Here is a 20524-nt window from a genome sequence, read left to right on the forward strand (position 1 = left end):
ATTTATCTTTTGATAATTATGGGTGATAATAATTGAAGTTGCCTAAAATATCAAGAACTCTAAATGGTGGTTTGGCTAAGGCCTATCAATTTCCACTAATTAAGTTTCCTTGATGGAAGGAAACTAACAAGGTTTAACTGATAATGTATCTATCTGATAAGGGTCCCTGACCTAGTAGTTACAAATAGGCCTGTGATTTTCCATCAATGAGGCATTCAAGTTGTACATAGGTTAGAAGACACTTATTCATAAAATGTGAAGTGAGTGATATAATATTGAGAGGTTCAGAAGAAACACACACATCACACAACTTGATCAACAATGACTAGAGGAGGTTAGTATAAATTTTATTCCGTTGTATATCCATACATATATGATTTTCCTACATTTAGGTCAGGCCCATAGTTTAGTCTTGTGTATAAATTTTCCTCCCAAGTCATTCAAATTTAGTTTTAGGTACAAAATTTTTATTTGCAAATTATTTTCCAAAATAGAAATAATAATAAAAAAAAAACTAGGTACACAAAATAGAAACAACGTCTACATTTTTGTACACCTGCATTTGGTTTCCACTACCCACTGGTTATTTAGAAGAGAAATGCTATATATCACTGAATAGATGAATTCATCAAATCACACACCAGCTTAGGGATGGCAATTTGAACCCGGCCCGACGGGGACCCGACCCCCCGTCCTCGATAAGAGTGGTTTTTTTCCGAAAAATACCCCCGACGGGCCGGGGATGGTATTCAAAAATAAATCCTCGGTGACATTCGGGCCGGGAACTGTAATACATATTTCATCCCCGGCCCCGGCCCCACCCCCCGGCCCGGTTAGCCCCCCGATTTATGTATGTATTATATATATGTCACACTCTCTGACACGCTCTATCTCACACTCTCTATTATATTTACATATTATATTATATACATTTCAACCCCTGTTGAATAACTCAGCAGCAGCTCTATCTCACACTCTCTTACACTCGCTCTCTCTCTTCTATTCTCTCACTCTCTCTCTCTTCTTTTCTCTTCACACAGACACAGACGCAGGAGCCTTCTCCAAGCCACCACCGCCTCCTCCTCCTCCTCCAGGCCACTGCCGCCGCCTCCTCCGTTGCCACGGCAGATCTGATGGAGTGCAGCACATCGTCGATCTCCTCCTCCGCCGTCCTCATCAGCTCAGACCTGTAAGATCTGTTATTCTTTTTTTATCTGTTATTGATTTTTTGATCTGATGATCTGTAATTTTTTTTTTGATCTGTTGATGATCTGTAATTTTTTTTTTGATCTGTTGTTTTTTTTGTTGATCTATGTTGATGATGTTGAATGTTGAAACAGAGTTGATGGTGTTGAATGTTGAAACAGATCTGTTTTTTTTGATGATCTGTTATTCTTTTTTTTTTTTTTATTTGTTGATGGTGTTGAATGTTGAAACAGAGTTGGATCGGGGACTTTTCGGGGTCGGGGAAACCCGATCCCCGTTGGGGACGGGGATGGGGACTGTGACAGGTTCCTCGTCAGGGATCGGGGCCGGAGACGGGGAAGTTTTGGCCATCGGGGATCGGGGACGGGGAGGGTGGTCCCCGGCCCCACCCCGCCCCGCCCCACCTCGTTGCCATTTCTACACCAGCTTTAGTTATTTATTAAAACCAAGTTGAATACCCCAATCCATATAAACATACAAAATCAGTAATCTAATCCAAATCTATCCAACATTAATGCCATTCTATTTCAACGTGGATACCAAACATAATCCAGAACAATCTCAATCAATTTCCAACTTCAATAGCCTTGAAACCCCTCTCAATTGACGCCCTGACAGCATCCACCACCAGCTGCGTCTTCCTACTCATGGCCGGCCACTTATTCTCCGGCTTCAATCCATTTCCTCTAATACCCTTAACTAAACAAGCCAACTCTGTCACCATGAGTGCATCTTGTGGAAGATCTGTCGTCACAGTTGGCTCATCACTAGCTGCATAAAACTTGGCTTCACTTTCTCCGATTAACGATCTGACAAAGTCATCAACGTGCAAATTTCCTTCTGTTCCAGTTGCGGTTAATTCCATGGCTAATTTGGTGAGGAAAGAGCAGTGGAACGTTGCTACTTTCCCATCAGCCCAATTTAAGGAAGCGTCACACGATAGAATCACCCATGCTTGATTAAGTTCAGTTTTCTCAGGCAACGCTGTTGCGCTTTTAGGAAGGTCGTAGTCAGCAGCCCTGAGGATTGCCCGGATGCAGTACCACCCTGCATTGCCAAGAGTGCCAAGAGCGTCAAGATCTGGCTTTACACGGATGTTGTTGTTGAGAAAGTCAGGGCCAACATCGAATGTAAAGATGCTGTGAATCTGTGGGAATCACAAGTAAAGATTACGCAATTTCGCTATGTGCAGCTCACAAAAAGTCTCTATTCTGTACATTTTTCTGTGCACAAATTCTATGAACCGTGTTTGTTTTTCTTTTTGAAAGTTGGTGTGATTCCACATAGGGCTGAGCAAGGAATCCGTGAAATCTGTAATCCGATCCAGTGCAGTCCAGTCCAATCCGATAGGTTTGAATTGATTTTTTGAATCTGCGGTTCGGCTCCGGATTGAAGAATTAAAAATCCGTAGTTCACGGATTGGTTCTGGATTGAATCTCACGGTTCCGGACTGGAACCGATCCGGACCATATACAAATAGTCTATATTTTTATTATACATCCTCCCCCATAGTATCTTCTCTTATTCTATATAAAATCTAAACTCAAACCTAAGACCGTATAATATCTTCTTTTATTACTTTTGTTTGTTAGTTTTAAGTTTTAATTTGTAATGGTCTAAATACTTATGGTGAAACCAGTTTTCTTAAAGTTGTTTAAATTCTAAAACAGTATGTCGTTATTATAGAAAAACATATTGCTATTATGGAACTAATATAGCGCTATGTTTATATTTTTATGAAAATAAAGTGTTATATATATATATTTTTTGTTATTTAATTATGTGAATCCGTGGTCCTAAACCGATCCAATCCGTATTTAAATGGATTGGTTCCATGATTTAAACGGATTGAATTGGTTCCAATTTTTCAGGAACCGTAAATAACGGATTGGTTCTAGTTTTACCCCAATCCGATCCAATCCGAACCATGCTCACCCCTAATTCCACACAAACTAAGGCCCCGTTTGGAGACTTACTTTTTTAGCCAATTAGCCAAAAAGTTACTAAGGCACATAAAGCACTAACAAGAAATCAACCATTTCATTCTCATGCATTTAAAAGAAGAGGCTCTTCTATATCACCAGATGAATTTCAACGGTTTTTTTCCCCTCATCTCTTAAATGAAATTATGGTGGATATTATTTGAGATTTGGCTTTCTTATGTGAATCCATATGAAATTTATCACATGATAAATATCACTTTACTTAAAAGGTAAGTAGACAAGAAAATTAAATCACATTTTAGGGAACACCAACAAGAGTAAAGAAAATTGGAGAACCACCAAGATCTGAAAGTTGATTGTTATTCAATAAACCAAAAACTCAAACATACTATGCAACAATTTCCCCTCACACTTACAATAATATTCTCCTCATAAAAGAAAAAATATTAATCTTATGAAAAAAAAATTCAAAGAAAATATGATGTTTTATATACAACAATACCCAAGTCTCAATTGTGGGCAATAGTCTGGTACAATTTATTATTTGCATTTTTTTTTTGGTCTTATTTAGATTTCCCAACTAAAATTCATATTTTGTACCTACAGACAAGCTATAAAGCATGGATACCTCTCTGAAGACAGCATATGGGCATCCAACACATGTCGAACACGGACAACGCATTGGACACATGGTAGACACGTGTCTGACAATCTGTGAGAGGTGTCTCCTTTTTTTTTTTGAATTTTTTGCAGTCAGACACGTTCGGGACACAATTCTGAACAAAACTCTAACCTGCTGGTCCACAAAGAGAGAGAGAAGAGAAAGAAGGTGAAGAAGAACTTGAACATGTTGAGGCTCAAAAGTGTGAAGAACCAGTTGAAGCCCTAAATCAAGGTATGTCCTCCTTCGTTCTTCTTATTTGCTTCGTTTTTCTTCTTATTTCATCACTTCGAAGGTCGTCTCTCTCTCTCTCTCTCTCTCTCTCTCTCTCTCTCTCTCTCTTTGTGTGCTTTTCGTCTCTCTCTCTGTTGCAATTTGTCTCTCTCTCGCTTATAGATCGTCTCTCTCTGTCTCTCGCATATCGTCTCTCTCTCTCTCTTACTTTTTATTTATTTTTTTTCTTTTTCTTCTCAAATTGAAAATACTTTTTTTTATAACAAAAACCCTACTTTTTTTATTTATACATGAGGGCCTCTTTTTTCCCTCTTTTAATTTTTTCTATTTATTATTTTTTCTTTTTTTTTTTTCAATTTTAGACATATAACAAATAAATAAAACTATATATATTAAACGTGTCTCCAGCGTATTGTGTCTCCTTTTCTTTTGAAAATTTAGGTATCCGCATCCATGTCCGTATATGCGCTTCATAGAAGACAAGTCATCATGTCCTAATGGCCCTCATAAATATTTGCAATTGTGCTAGATGCACAAAAGGAATAAACACAAAATCCATATACAGAGACTTTAGAGACATCAAGAGCATGTTTGGTTTGTCTCTCCAAACATGTTTTTGGAGAAAAAATTTCAAAGACATGTTTGGTTGAAAAAATTCCAAAAACATATTCCACGTAAGGGTGCCCCGTAGCAATAATGTTTTTTTTTACTTTTTTCCTGACTGAGCCATAATGTTAGACAATAACATGGGCATCTCAGTAGATTTTGAAAAAATCATTAAAAATTATATATATAATTAAGTAAAATTAAATTTACTCTAATTAGCTCAGAGTAATTGATAAATCGTTTAAAAAGAAAAATCAATCATTTTTATATTCGTCCAAGTCCATCCCACTACAATCGGCTGTTGAATCACTTCGTTCCATTAATAATTTTAACTATACTAACAATTTTATTAAAAATACAATATGCGTGATTGGTGGTTAAAAAAATAACAATATTTCAATATCATTATAGTTAGACATATATATTTTTAATAAAATTATTAGTAAGACTTTAAATAGATATAACATTGCTCTCCTTGCATATGCAAGAGAAATGGGGGAAAATACCAATTTGAGTTGCCCAAAACGCCGCGGATCGGAGAGGAACTCTTTCATCTTAGCCGTCCGAGGATGGTGCATCCACATGGTAGCGTCCATGAACTGCACACTGTAAGAGGGGCTAATTTGAGCCCACTAAATTATTTAGGCCCAATAGCCCAAGATTAGTGGGCCCGAATTTATCGCAAGTCCAAGAATCGGTGGGCCCAGATTTATCGCCATCAAACGGATTGAATCGCTGTAAGCCTCGAAAGGGTTCGGGTCCACGAACCTAGAGACTTACTCGGGCCCGGACTCGAAAGGGTATTAGGCAAGCCTAGAGATCCGAGGCACTCGGACTCGAAAGGGTTCGGATCCACGAACCTAGAGGTCCGAAATACTTGGCTTCGAACGGATTCAGACGCAATCTAGAAGTCGCTCCGTTAATGAGTCCCAGAACACTTGCGGGCTCGGAGCTTTCCGGGATCTACGCACCAGAACCATGGGCGTAATGGAGTTCGAACAAAGGACCCGATCCCGAGGACGGTGAGTGGAGACAAATTCACTCTTCGGTTAAACTAGCCTATACCCGGGTCGAGGTGGCACGACCCCGGGGGGTCCATGAGACTCGGCAATATTTTGCGGCAGGACGTCCTCTGGGACTACCCCTGACCCTTTGGGATGATTGGGGATCATTGGTTAGGTGTGGCTAAGAAGAAGGGTTCGCCGAGGGATTGATCTCCTCTTCGGGGTTTTCTCATCCTCGGAGAAGTCACCTCCTCGGAGATGTCACCTCCTCGGAGAGGTCACCTCCTCGGACAAGGTGGTTAGAGAGAATATCCCCCATGTGCCTTGCACATGGGCTCCATCCTACATCATGAGGTGCCTATAAATAGCACCCACCCATAGCTTTACAAGGGATGAATTTTGGAGATTTTTAACTCTTGGGAAAGAACTAATTTCCCTTCTCCATTATCAACCTTGAGAGTGAAAGTGGGAGATCAATGGGAGAGCCTTGCCATTATTCTATTCTCTAGCCATTTTGCCTTCTTCTTCACCCAATCTCTTATCTCCATCATCTCCTTTGTTGTTGTGTTCCTAAGTTGAGATTATTGAAGAATTTAAGCCTCTCATCATATTCTAGAGAATTCGAAGTTGTTCTTCAAGGATCTTTGAAGATCTTCGAATTTTCCAACTCCTTTCTCGAACCCCCCTCCTACATTTTGGCGACTCTGCTGGGGAGGCGGATTGGTTAATGGTCTCAACGAGATCTGGAATCCACACAACTCCAACAAGAATGGCGGGAGAAGATGAAGTTCACCAACAAGGATCCTCTAATGGTGGTGATGACAGAACCATGACTCCAGATCAACCACTTTTGCTTGAAGCCATTCAAGGACTTCAGAATACTCAGCAAGAGATTCTTACCACTCTTCAGAATCTCACTCACACCATGTTGGTGATGAGTTCTAACTTTGCACCGGCGCCAAACGGGAATCAAACTGGTGGTGGAGTTATTCTCGCCGGAGCGCAAAATCAAATCCAAGGAGAAGTAGGCCCCAATCAGCCTATGGCTCATGGCAACACGGCCACAGTAACACATGCTCAAACCACAGTAGGCGGCGGCAGTTTGCCCATGCCCGGGCTCCATGGCGTGCCAAGCCAAGATCCAATGGTGACTAGGGGAGTTTCTAGTGTAATGAATGGTGCTCCGGCGACTGTTGGTGTCCAGGAAAACATAAGGAGCGTGATGGCGCAAAAGGGAGCTCTGCCCGTACCTAATCTTGTCACGCCACCAGTAAATGTTACCCAAGCACCAAACGGGCCTCCTTTGGTGCCGACAACAAATCTGCAAGCACAACCCGGTATAGCGGCGCCGTACGGTGGACTTTACGGGCCTCAATTCAATATCCCATCACCAACTGGCTTGTCTATAGGCGCTGATGGCCAGTATCGTCAAATGTCCTCACCAATGATGAATTCGCAACACCAGAATGGCCAAGACGCCCCTAGCTCAGTCTTCGGGTACATAAGCCAAGTCCCGGGAATACCACCATCAAACTCTCTCCCCCAACAGTTTCTCACTCTCGCCGATGTGCAGGCCATGTTCGATCTCGAACGGGGCAAGAGGACCTTACCCTCTTTACCTGATCCAGACGTCAAGCCGCCTTACCCCATTGAGATGCTGAGCTATCCATACCCTGAGGGATATACAGTGCCGAAGTTCATCAAGTTCGACGGCAAACAAGGAAATGCCCGAGAACATGTTGTGCGATTCATCGAGACTCTAGGTATTCATGGTTCAAACCACGTCCTCCGACTGAGAGAATTCTCTAAGTCCCTCACCGACCGAGCATATAGTTGGTATGTTAATTTGGCCCCAAACTCTGTCCGAAGTTGGGAGGAAATGGTTAACAAATTCCACTCCAAGTTCTTTCAAGTGGCGGAGAAGGTGACCACACTTACATTGTGTAAAGAGAAGCAACAAGAAAGTGAAGACATCCTTGACTACGTCAAAAGGTTTCAGGACAAGGCCGTGGATTGTCATGAAGCAGTTGAGGAGAGTTATCTGGTTCAAATTTGTCTAGAAGGGGCATTGAGCAGGTACAAAATGTTTCTGGTTAACCACAAGCTACCCACCTTCTCGGCATTAATAGAAGCAGCTCGGAACATTAGCATTCCTCAGGCTCAGGAGTCCGGATTTAAAGCCAGTTACAAGACTAGTTTCAAGTCATCTCGTGGACCTATCGTTGCTGCTGCCTCTGCCCCGGATACCCGAAATTCACAAGGAGGAGGTCATAGAGGCCAGAAAAGAAAGCAATATAATGGTGAAAAGGGGAATGTTTCTTATCCATGTGGAATCGAGGAAGTGAAAGCTCTAGTTAAGGAATGGGTGGCTGACGGAGAGCTAAAATTGCCTTATGTTGAAGAAATGCCATCAAAAAAGGACCGTGAGAGCCCTGAATTTTGTGTCTACCATCGTACATTGAAACATCCAACAGAGAAGTGTTGGACTCTCAGGAAAATCTTCAGAGATAAAGTCGAGGCAGACGAATTGAGGTTCAAAAAGTGAGGGACTCAAGACATCCGAGAACAACCATATCCTCAACACCGAGACAAGGGCAAGAATGTTGCTATGATAGCTTATGAAGGCCCAATGATCGAGGCTATCGCTAATCTCGATGACGATGACTGTTATCTGGACGACATCCTCGAGCCAGAGGGTGAGCAAGTTTACTATGGAAGTGCTCTCAATCCAAAGGGCAGAACATTTATGACTCATGGCAAAGATCCCTTTGATCCAGAAGGAGGAGAAGAATGCTATGGAAGAGGAGGACACCATGTTTATGTGGCATCTTATTTTGAGGAGACCGAGGAGATGGTTAACTACGAGCCTCCAAGAGTGGAAAAAGATCCGGATCACTATGCCAAAGCCCTGCAAGACTGTGTAAAGTTCAAGCAGTTCTTTGACCAGCTTGGACTTTCCAGGGAGGCAAGAACGGAAATCACCAAGTCTATCATTAATATAGCCGAGGCACACCATGAGGAATGCATGTCGACTGAGGGGTCTATCCCGAGGAAGGCAAAAGAGCAATCTAGTGCCATTACTTTCTCCGAGGCTGATCGAAAGTATCCTTTTTCTCACAATCGCCCGCTTTATGTGACTGTTTTTATTAACGGGGTTGAGTTCAAAAGGGCCTTTCTAGATAGTGGAGCCTCTATCAACATTATGACTCGCGCTACTCTAGAAAAAGCCGGAATCTCTGAAGAACGCATTGTGAAGCAGCCGATAGTCATCACTGGCTTCGGTGGAGAAAGGAGAGTTACTATCGGATGCGTAATAGTTGATTTAGTCGTTGGAGAGATTCGCTCGGCCACCAAGTTCCATATTATCGATTCTGAGGCAAATTATCACATCATTCTAGGGAGGACCTGGATGCATAGATATGGGGCTGTACCATCGAGCTATCATCAGTGTGTTAAGGCTAAATGGGGAAAGAAGACGGTGACAATTCAAGCTACAGAAAGGCCTTTCGAGATCCATGAAGCTCATTATTCTGATGCCATCTACTTCACCGAACTGGCTGTCAAAGAAGTTCCCACCACCTCTAAGCCTCGGGGGGTCAAAATTCCTCGTTGGGAGGATATCAAAGATGACAAGGAGCCGATGGCAGAATCAAGTAAGCGGGCGGTGTCTAGACCAGAAAGTCCGCCTATTCCTCGGAAGGTGATGAAAGCCCGAGAAGGAGGCAAGATGGTGTACTATTTATGAAGGTGCGGGGAGTCGGTTTCTTTAGTCACCGACTCCGAGTCAAAAGAACAGCCTCCTGACAATGATATAGTAATAAAGCCTGAAGTAGCTCCAGAATGCATGCAAGATGGGCCGAAGCCTCAGCCTGAACAACTTATTGAAATAGATTTGAGTGATGGACAAGATGCACCGAGGCCGGTATTCGTAAGTTTGAGCCTTAGCCCAGATGAAGACGAGGTCAAATCTATCAGAGCAATGCCTCCCCCGCATTCTCAGAAGGAGTTAAAGAAGTTCCTCGGGAATGTGTCTTATATTCGGAGGTTCATCCCAGCACTTGCAGAGATCTCTGCCCCTTTCGGTTCATTGTTAAAAGGAGATGCCAAGTTCGAGTGGAACCAGGAGCACCAAAAGGCCTTTGAGAGAATCAAGGCGGCCTTGACCTCGCCTCAGACCATGATAGCCCCGTAGCCCGGGATACCTCTAATGTTGTACTTAATTTCAACCCCCAAGTCCATAGGGGCATTATTGGTCCAAGATGTAGATGGAGCAGAACGCCCGGTGTATTACATCAGCCAGAAGATTCGAGGAGCAGAAGTCCGATATACTCCGGTAGAGAGACATTGTTTAGCTTTGGTATTCACTGCCCAAAAGCTCAGACATTACTTCTTAACACATCAGATTCAGATTATTACTGGAAGTGATCCAATTCAATACCTCCTCAGCAAGCTTGCTCTAACCGGGAAGGTGGCAAGATGGTTGTTAGCACTGGGTGAATTCGAGATCACATGTGTAGCTCCCAAGGCGATCAAAAGCCAAGCCTTTGTTGACCTCCTTGCTCAATTTCCAAGTGGTGACTATGAACCGGTGAATGAAAAATTAAGAGGAGAGGTGCATGCAGCTATGGCTTCCGAGGAAAGCTTTTAGACATTGAGCTTTGACGGAGCAACAGCCGGAGGTAAAGGAGGAACCGGGATAGTCCTTACAAGTAAAAGTGGGGAAAAGTTTTACTTATCTTATAAACTGGATTTCCATTGTTCGAATAATGAAGCCGAGTATGAGGCTCTTATGATAGGCTTGATAGCGGCTGAGAAACACAGTATCAAGAAGATTCAGATTCGGGGGGACTCAAAGTTGATAGTGAAGCAAGTTTCAGGACAGTTCGTCTTAAAGGAGCCTGCCTTGGCCACATATCGAACAACAGTCCAAAGGCTTCTTGACAAATTTCAGAAGGTCGAAATAGAGCATGTGCCTCGTTCCGACAACAAGTTTTCAGATGCCCTCGCTACATTAGGGGCAAGAGTTGGTATCCCAGAGGAGGAGGCGACAATCATTATCAAGAAGAGAATAGAGCCTTCGATAATACCTGAAAACAAAGGCCTTCCGGAGGACTGGAGAGGAGAAGTCCTCGAACAACTCAGAAGCAAAGTTGGAAAATTGACTATGGCCAAGCTTGCCCAATTCATAATTATTCAAGGTGAACTTTATTTCCGAGGAGGTACCGGATTCCTAGCCTGGTGTGTTGGCCAACAAGAAGCAAGTTTCCGACTACAACAGATCCATGAAAAGTCTTGCGGGGATGTGGATATCAGTCTGTACAGAAAGATCCAAAGACATAGCTATGATGGTGCATGATGGCCACAACCCGAGCAGCTGGTGAAAGCTTTCCAAATGATCTTGCAACTCTAGGGGCAAATTTCAACATTCCGTGAAAGAAGTCTACCTATGACATTTACAGTTTGCATTTACTGCATTGTGCATGAAGTTCTATCTTTCTTATGTTATGAAGAAATTTATTTCCTCTATATTATGTATCTCCATTAAAAGTTATTTTCTCTACATTGTATATCTTCATTGTGTTATGTTGCTTGAAACAGTTTTCAATTTTTTGTTGCCCCTCAGAGAAGAAAAAGGAATGGTAGACTCGGTTACCAACCTGAAGAGACCTTTCTTGACGTAGTAGAAGTATACTCCCACTCGGACCTCCGAAGAGCAGCTATTGCTTCCATCAATGTAAGCTTTGAGGGTCTTTCTTATTGAAGCAGAGTGTGTGCTCCCACTCAGACTTTCGAAGAACAGATCTTGTTTCCATCAGCGTGAGCTTCGAGGATCTGTCTTGCTAAAGTAGAGTGTGTTCTCCGCCTCAGACTTTCGAAGAACAGATCTTGCTTCCGCTAGTGCGAGCTTTGAAGAATAGCCTTTGCTTCCATTAGCTGCCAAAGTAGAAGTGCGCATCCACTCGGACTTCCGAGAGAAAGCCTTGTTTCTGCTCGGACTTCCGAGGGACAGCCTTGTTTCTGCTCAAACTTCTGAGGGAGAGCCTTGCCTCCTGCTCGAACTCCCGAGGGATAGCCTTTGCTTCCATTAGCTGCCGAAGTAGAAGTGCGCATCCACTTGGACTTCCGAGGGACAGCCTTGTTTCTGCTCGGACTTCCGAGAGACAGCCTTGTTCCTGCTCGGACTTCTGAGGGAGAGCCTCCCGAGGGACAGTCTTGCTGCTGTTCAGACTTCCGCGGAACAGCCCTTGCTTTCATTAGTGCGGGTTCTAAGGGCCCCCGAGGTCGTGGATTTCAAACAAGAATTCATTTGCCTGAAATAGCAAAGCCAACAAACGAGACAAACAATATCAATTTCAGATCATGATTCAGGCATTATCAGAATGAGGCAACATCAACAAATAATAATGATCTATTTAAGTTACAACAATTTTGTTACTCTGAGCAAGTTTATGAAAATGCAACAATCAAGTTTTTGTCTCTCCGGGCCAATTCCTCTCAAGCCGACGTAAAGCTACAACGGTCACACAAAATTTTGGCATCAGCTATGTATTTCCCAAGCATCCACAAGTTAAACAAACAACAATATATCATCTTTATTATTCAACGAGAGGAAGAGGGAGCCGAATTTCATACTCACAAATTTGGGACTGTTAGAGGGGTGAAGTCCGAAGCCGATGTTGGAAATTCAAGTTGAAATCAGAGAGGTTTTATAGACTGTAATCAACAGGACTGAGCTAGGCTGGGCAAGACCACGCACGTTGCGTTGAGTGGGCGAACGTGCGTGGTCGGCGTTGGACAAGTTGAGGCCGGAAGCAGCAATGGTGTCGGAAAGAAGGTGGCGACCATACACGTCGCGTTGAGTGGGCAACGTGTGGTCGGTGCTGGAATAGTTGAAGCCGGTGGCCAACTTGCAGCAGAAAGCAGCGTCGGAGAAAACTAAGGCCGAGATCTTTAGAGCCAGCGCTAGGGGCAGCCAAGACAGGGCGGCAGCAGTGAGTGTAGCTTGGACAAACAGTAAGTGAGAAGGGTGCTAGACGAACCAACGACGCGTTGAAAGGGCGACGTGGTCCACTTTGATTAATCACGGCCGAATCCAGTGAGTATACAAAAATCGAGATTCAAACTCCGAAAAAAAAAAAAATAGCGCCGGGCTGTGAGACTAACGAGCTGGATGGTGTTAGGCAAAACCACACATCGCGTTGAGTGGGCGACGTGTGGTTCGCGTTGAACAGTCGAAGACGAAGGCAAAGCATCGGGCATCCACTATTTATCTTCCGAGCATCTACAAGATCGACAAGACAATAATTAATTATTCAACATCAAACCTGTATGTATGTCAAAATTATTGTCAAAATTATCGGCACAGGTTCAAGATTCAATAGCATGGATTCAAGACAACAAAGCCAGATTTCTTCAATAAAATTAGCAAGGATTCAACATTGATTATTCCAATATTCACACAAAAAAAATCAAGATCTCTTCATCAAGATGTGCAACAGCAGAAATTTATGGGTTACATTATCCAAAAATTTATAAATCAGAGTTTATACAAATAAAAAGTTCAAAAAGAGGGCTTCAAATACTTGCTCACAGATCTAATGTAACAATGATTAAGGCGTGAAGCTAAAAGAAGGAAGAAACAACAAATGGCATAAGCCATAAGTCAAGATTATCCACGTAAGGCAAGACTGCGGCTGGTTCTCTTGAAGTTTGACGGCGCGGTGAACGACGCTCGGCAAAGACATTGCTGTGATGAAGTAACGGCACCGATTGGCAGTGGCAAAGTAGACAGTGTTTGGAGCAGATAAAGCAAAAGCATTCATATAGAGAGATAGAGATATTTAGGAGAAGACAATAATGAGAAATTAAGCTAAGGGAGTGGGAGACTGTGAATTGATGAATAGAGAGAGATAAAGAACTTGATTGGAAGTTACGACGATCGCCGGAAAGTGACGACGGGTATAATCCATGACCAAAATCTGGAGAAGCACATAGAGAAACAGATGGGTTGTATGGCTGGTTTTTTTTCAGCGCTTTGATCGCAACCACATTTTGTCAGGAAAGAGACTATACGCCACGAAGCGTCTACCTCCCACAGCGGCGGTGGATTCCCTGGATTCTGTTGGATCGCCGGCGGTTTCCATTGAATTGGAAAAGCCACAGCAAACTAGAGCAATGACGTCGCCGAGTCCTGACCGTTTGAAAGTTTCTCCGGTAACGGAGATGAAATCTCCGACGGCCAGTGTTGTGACTCCGTCGAAATCGCAGCTTCCTCTTCCTCTTTTTGAATTCAAAGAGGGGAATAGATCTTCGTGGAAGTTCTGCAAGGAAACTCCGAGACTATCTCTGGACAGCAGAGGCTGGAAGCAGCAGTGGTGTGCAAGAAGTGATGAAATCGCAGCAGAGAAAGTATGCCGAAATGGGCTCTGGTATTGTAGAAACAAGTTTTTCTTAAAGAAGAAGAAAGGAAACCTGGGGTGGTCTCTCAGTTTACAGAGAAAAAGGCGCCGCAATGGCTATAACAAAAAAAAAAAGTGAGCTATCAATTAGGTTTTTGGTCCCTTTTCTTTAAATAAAAAAAAAAATTAAAAAAAAAAGGGTCTGTTGTGTTGCCAGCCTGGAAAAGAAGAAGTTTGGTTTGTGGCATTATTCTATTAGTCTATATATATATAATGTGCCTGCTGTTTTCTAAGCAAAAAATAAAAAAATAAAAAAATGCTTCTTTATTCTTTGGTTAAAAAATATATACATCTATATTTTCTAATTTTGTAAAAAAAAAAAAAAAAAAAAAAAAAAAAAAGAAGGTGAAGAAGAACTTGAACATGTTGAGGCTCAAAAGTGTGAAGAACCAGTTGAAGCCCTAAATCAAGGTATGTCCTCCTTCGTTCTTCTTATTTGCTTCGTTTTTCTTCTTATTTCATCACTTCGAAGGTCGTCTCTCTCTCTCTCTCTCTCTCTTTGTGTGCTTTTCGTCTCTCTCTCTGTTGCAATTTGTCTCTCTCTCGCTTATAGATCGTCTCTCTCTGTCTCTCGCATATCGTCTCTCTCTCTCTCTCTCTTACTTTTTATTTATTTTTTTTCTTTTTCTTCTCAAATTGAAAATACTTTTTTTTATAACAAAAACCCTACTTTTTTTATTTATACATGAGGGCCTCTTTTTTCCCTCTTTTAATTTTTTCTATTTATTATTTTTTCTTTTTTTTTTTTTCAATTTTAGACATATAACAAATAAATAAAACTATATATATTAAACGTGTCTCCAGCGTATTGTGTCTCCTTTTCTTTTGAAAATTTAGGTATCCGCATCCATGTCCGTATATGCGCTTCATAGAAGACAAGTCATCATGTCCTAATGGCCCTCATAAATATTTGCAATTGTGCTAGATGCACAAAAGGAATAAACACAAAATCCATATACAGAGACTTTAGAGACATCAAGAGCATGTTTGGTTTGTCTCTCCAAACATGTTTTTGGAGAAAAAATTTCAAAGACATGTTTGGTTGAAAAAATTCCAAAAACATATTCCACGTAAGGGTGCCCCGTAGCAATAATGTTTTTTTTTACTTTTTTCCTGACTGAGCCATAATGTTAGACAATAACATGGGCATCTCAGTAGATTTTGAAAAAATCATTAAAAATTATATATATAATTAAGTAAAATTAAATTTACTCTAATTAGCTCAGAGTAATTGATAAATCGTTTAAAAAGAAAAATCAATCATTTTTATATTCGTCCAAGTCCATCCCACTACAATCGGCTGTTGAATCACTTCGTTCCATTAATAATTTTAACTATACTAACAATTTTATTAAAAATACAATATGCGTGATTGGTGGTTAAAAAAATAACAATATTTCAATATCATTATAGTTAGACATATATATTTTTAATAAAATTATTAGTAAGACTTTAAATAGATATAACATTGCTCTCCTTGCATATGCAAGAGAAATGGGGGAAAATACCAATTTGAGTTGCCCAAAACGCCGCGGATCGGAGAGGAACTCTTTCATCTTAGCCGTCCGAGGATGGTGCATCCACATGGTAGCGTCCATGAACTGCACACTGTAAGAGGGGCTAATTTGAGCCCACTAAATTATTTAGGCCCAATAGCCCAAGATTAGTGGGCCCGAATTTATCGCAAGTCCAAGAATCGGTGGGCCCAGATTTATCGCCATCAAACGGATTGAATCGCTGTAAGCCTCGAAAGGGTTCGGGTCCACGAACCTAGAGACTTACTCGGGCCCGGACTCGAAAGGGTATTAGGCAAGCCTAGAGATCCGAGGCACTCGGACTCGAAAGGGTTCGGATCCACGAACCTAGAGGTCCGAAATACTTGGCTTCGAACGGATTCAGACGCAATCTAGAAGTCGCTCCGTTAATGAGTCCCAGAACACTTGCGGGCTCGGAGCTTTCCGGGATCTACGCACCAGAACCATGGGCGTAATGGAGTTCGAACAAAGGACCCGATCCCGAGGACGGTGAGTGGAGACAAATTCACTCTTCGGTTAAACTAGCCTATACCCGGGTCGAGGTGGCACGACCCCGGGGGGTCCATGAGACTCGGCAATATTTTGCGGCAGGACGTCCTCTGGGACTACCCCTGACCCTTTGGGATGATTGGGGATCATTGGTTAGGTGTGGCTAAGAAGAAGGGTTCGCCGAGGGATTGATCTCCTCTTCGGGGTTTTCTCATCCTCGGAGAAGTCACCTCCTCGGAGATGTCACCTCCTCGGAGAGGTCACCTCCTCGGACAAGGTGGTTAGAGAGAATATCCCCCATGTGCCTTGCACATGGGCTCCATCCTACATCATGAGGTGCCTATAAATAGCACCCACCCATAGCTTTACAAGGGATGAATTTTGGAGATTTTTAACTCTTGGGAAAGAACTAATTTCCCTTCTCCATTATCAACCTTGAGAGTGAAAGTGGGAGATCAATGGGAGAGCCTTGCCATTATTCTATTCTCTAGCCATTTTGCCTTCTTCTTCACCCAATCTCTTATCTCCATCATCTCCTTTGTTGTTGTGTTCCTAAGTTGAGATTATTGAAGAATCTAAGCCTCTCATCATATTCTAGAGAATTCGAAGTTGTTCTTCAAGGATCTTTGAAGATCTTCGAATTTTCCAACTCCTTTCTCGAACCCCCCTCCTACACACACCATTCGATTCACACGCCTCGAGAATCGTGTCAAGCTCCTTCACGTCCAGCGCCACCGGCTTCTCCAGCAACAGGTGCTTCTTCTTCTTCTCGGCGGCTAAAACGGCCCACTTCAATGCAAGCTGGTCGGGAGAGGCACGTAAACGGCGTCGACTTCTGGATCGTCTAACACAGCTTCGTAGCTGCCGTAGACCTTAGCCGACGCTGGGAAGCCGTTTTCGGACGCGAATTTCGAGGCCTTGTCAATCGAACGGCTTCCGATGGCGGAGATTGAGGCGTTTGGTGCGAGTCTAATTGCTCTTGATAGCATGCGTGCTATGGTAGCACACCCCAGTATTCCGAATCGGACAGGCGTTTCCGACATCGTTTCAGGCGATATAGCTTTTTCCCCCAAAACAGAGTGAAATATGAACTTTATAATGCATGTGGGTTTTTTATGTTTGACTTTTAAGTTGCTGATTTTTTTTACTCTTGGTTTTAAACTTCTTAAAAAACCCAAGACCTTTTAAAAAGTGAAAAATAAATAGCATGATTGTTTTGAAACTCACTATTTTAATTAATTTTTTTAATTTGTACAAAAATATATGTAGGGAAAAGGAAAAAAAAAAAAAAAAGAATTGTTGATTTTTTAATGCTATTTTTTTGAATTTTTAATTATATTAACTAGTTCCGAAACTTATGTTTGGATATGGAAAGAGTAAAGAAAAAGAAATGATTTAGTTCAATATAAAATAAAAAAGAAATGATTCGTTATATAAAGAAGGAAAATGACCCGTTGCTCGAATACTTGGGCTCGAAAATTGGCTCGAAACCATTTTGGGTTTCTTCCTTCTTTTTTTTTTTTTTATTCTTTTCCTTTCCTTGCCTTTCAATAATAGACAGAGGTGAGAGAGAGAGAAGAGAAGAGAAGTGGAAGAAAAGATGGAGAGAAGGAGGAGGAAGAGAAGAAGACCGGTGATGGTGGTGATGGCGGTGATCGCCGATTGCCATTTTCAGACTCTGTTTCTCTACTTTTTTTTTTTCTGGTAGATCAGGATCTGAAAATGAAGGGAAAAAAAAAATTTGTTGGCTGATGATGATGATGATTATGTTGATGAAGATGTTGATGATGATGTGTTGATGAAGATGTTGATTCTTTTTTTTTTTTTTGGATCTGAAGATGAATCGCTCTTTTTGTTTTGTTTTGTTTTTTTTTTTTGTTGAAGGATTGACTGCGGAAAATGGGGGTTCTTGGATGTTATCCATGCACCTCAAGAACAAACCCCAAATTTTGTACAAGAAATCTGGACTTTTGCAACTCAACCAGGTTTTGGGTTTAAACTATTTTTGGGTTTGGACTCAAATAGCTGCAGTATCAGTCTTAGCTTGTGGGCAGACGCTGCTCCTCGTCTCTTTTCTTCTTCTGCAGACGCTGCTCCCTCGCCTCTCTTCTTCTTCTTCTTCTGCTTCTTCTTCACATTCATCTTCAAAAAACACGGAAAAAAAAAAAAATTCTCCAAAACGTCGTCGTTTTGGATTCGAGCCAATTTCGAGCTCGCCGATTTCGAGCTATGTAGCAGCTCCGTATAAAGAAAGAAAATTTTTTCTCCTCCTATTGAGAGAGAACAAAAATTATGATTACTCTCCGGTCTTATTTGAATAGACTACGTAAAAGAAAATAATTAAAAAAATCTTATAAATTATAGTAGGTTAAATTATACTGATAATTTATTTTTATTTAATACAGATCTTTCTCTCATTTTAAAAATTACATTTCACTCTCTGATATTTATAATCTCATTATAAATTGCTCTTAGATTACTGATTCCATATTTTAAAATTTTTTAAATGACCATCTTATCTTTTTTTATGATATTTTTTGTATAAATCTTTATATATAAATATAAGTTTTTTATTTTTATTTTCACCATTATATTTAGATTAGATCAATTTAAACTAGATATATTTAAAAAGTATAAAATTTGTAAAAAAATTAAAAATTCATTAAATCAACAAAATAAAATAATTTATTGTATTTTTGTATTTGGTAAATTTTTTTTAAAAAATTATACTAATGTCACATCATATTCATCACGTTAGAGTGTCACATTTGAAAAAAATACACTAAAGAGTTTTGAATTTTTTTGAGTGTCACACGTCACATTTAGAAAAAGTATATTAAAGAATTTTTAATTTTTTTAGAGTATTACATCATACCCGTCATGTTGTTACATTTGGAAAAAATATATTAAGGAGTTTTTTTTTTTTTTTTTTTTTTGAGTAAAAGTTTTAGAGTATTACATCATACCCGCTATGTTATCACATTTACGAAATATACACTAAAGAATTATTAATTTTTTTAGAGTGTCACATCGTTAAAATGTCATATTAATACCTGTCACATTAATAAAAGAATATAATTGTTCACCAAAACACTATCAAAATTAAAAATATGACCGCACGAAAAGAAACTATCCACTAATAAACAGATCAATAAAAAAAACTTGAGACTAATTGAAATACTTATTTGTGAGATGAGATTTATTGATAAATATATTTTAATTCAACTTGTATTAAACAAATAAATAAATTGTACTAGCATAGAGCTAACTCAGAAGATAATTATAAATTTTAAACTCACCTATCTGACTATACGTTAAAAAAAAAATTAAAACATTTCGTAATTAAATTTAGGAAAAGTTACCCATAAATCCTAAATGTTGAACTTGTGTTCCATTTAGTCCCAAAAATTTTCTTTTGATCCATTTGGTCCTTTGTGTTGGAAAAAGACGGAGTTGCCACTGGTTTTTGTTGATTAGTGTTACAGTTGTGCTTGACGTGATGTTTTAGCCCTGCGTTTTAGAAGAATGTGCAACGGTCTGCGCGTGGTTTTGTGACACACAGTGTGAAAGTACACTAAGGGTTTTTACTGTTTTTTATTGTTTTTGTTCTAGTGGGCTAATGAGAAGTGCGTGAAACACAGAACAATGGACCCCATTTTACCCGAATTCGACCCGTAAACACACGCATAAAATGGGTTTGCGTATATGAGTCGTTCCCACTTTCAATGCATGTTGTTGTTTGAAACCCTATTTTGTTGGGATTTACATTATCGATTCCCCCCAAAGTTGAAAAAATACCAAATTGAGCTTGGTTGTCGTCATTGTGTGGCATTTTGATTTTGGTTTTCGAAGAAGGTGCTGCAAGGGGACCACACCGTACGAGGGATTTGTTGCGTGTCGTTATTAGTGGTCGTTGCTGGAACGATGAAGGCGACAGGTTCTATATCACCCATCCCTGTATATTGTTCATATGTTTTCGTGTGTTAGGGCAAAAGATTTGGGGGCTTTTACGATTAGGATGTGTGTGTATGATCGTCGTGATACCTTTATTTGATTTACCATGTTTGGTTTGTCGTTTGCAGTTTTACCATGTTTGGTTTGTCGTTTTACCCTGTTTTTACGATTAGGGTTTGTCTATTGGTTTTGTATGTGTGAGTGTGTGACATCGTGGGTGTAAGCCGTAATGTTGTAATTGGAATTTCTTTTTATTGCGTTGGGTTGCAGTAGTTGTTTTTGGACTATACGTTGGGGCCAAATGGAATTTGTGGTCCTCGTTTTGGTGTGTGTATCTTTGGTGTGTGTTTTGTTGTGTGTATGTTCACTAGTCCAGTTTGTAATGTGTGTGACGAGCTATTGTGTGATTGGCTGGTATGCGTCATGTATGTTC

At 40.8% G+C, this 20524-nt stretch overlaps 1 pseudogene across 1 annotated transcript; it reads right to left on the reverse strand.

Moving 5' to 3' along the window:
* Positions 1–1631: 1631 nt before the first annotated feature.
* On the reverse strand, positions 1632–17278 carry LOC114290652 (putative oxidoreductase At4g09670 pseudogene; annotated as a pseudogene). Its single transcript, XR_014333864.1, has 3 exons — positions 16801–17278; positions 15622–15714; positions 1632–2353 (listed from the first exon to the last, which is right to left on the reverse strand). The product of XR_014333864.1 is annotated as a putative oxidoreductase At4g09670 pseudogene (transcript).
* Between the last annotated feature and the right edge of the window lie 3246 nt (positions 17279–20524).

This window comes from Camellia sinensis, chromosome 6 (genome assembly GCF_055761805.1).
Source record: "Camellia sinensis isolate YWXY chromosome 6, ASM5576180v1, whole genome shotgun sequence".
Classification (NCBI taxonomy): Eukaryota; Viridiplantae; Streptophyta; class Magnoliopsida; order Ericales; family Theaceae; genus Camellia; species Camellia sinensis.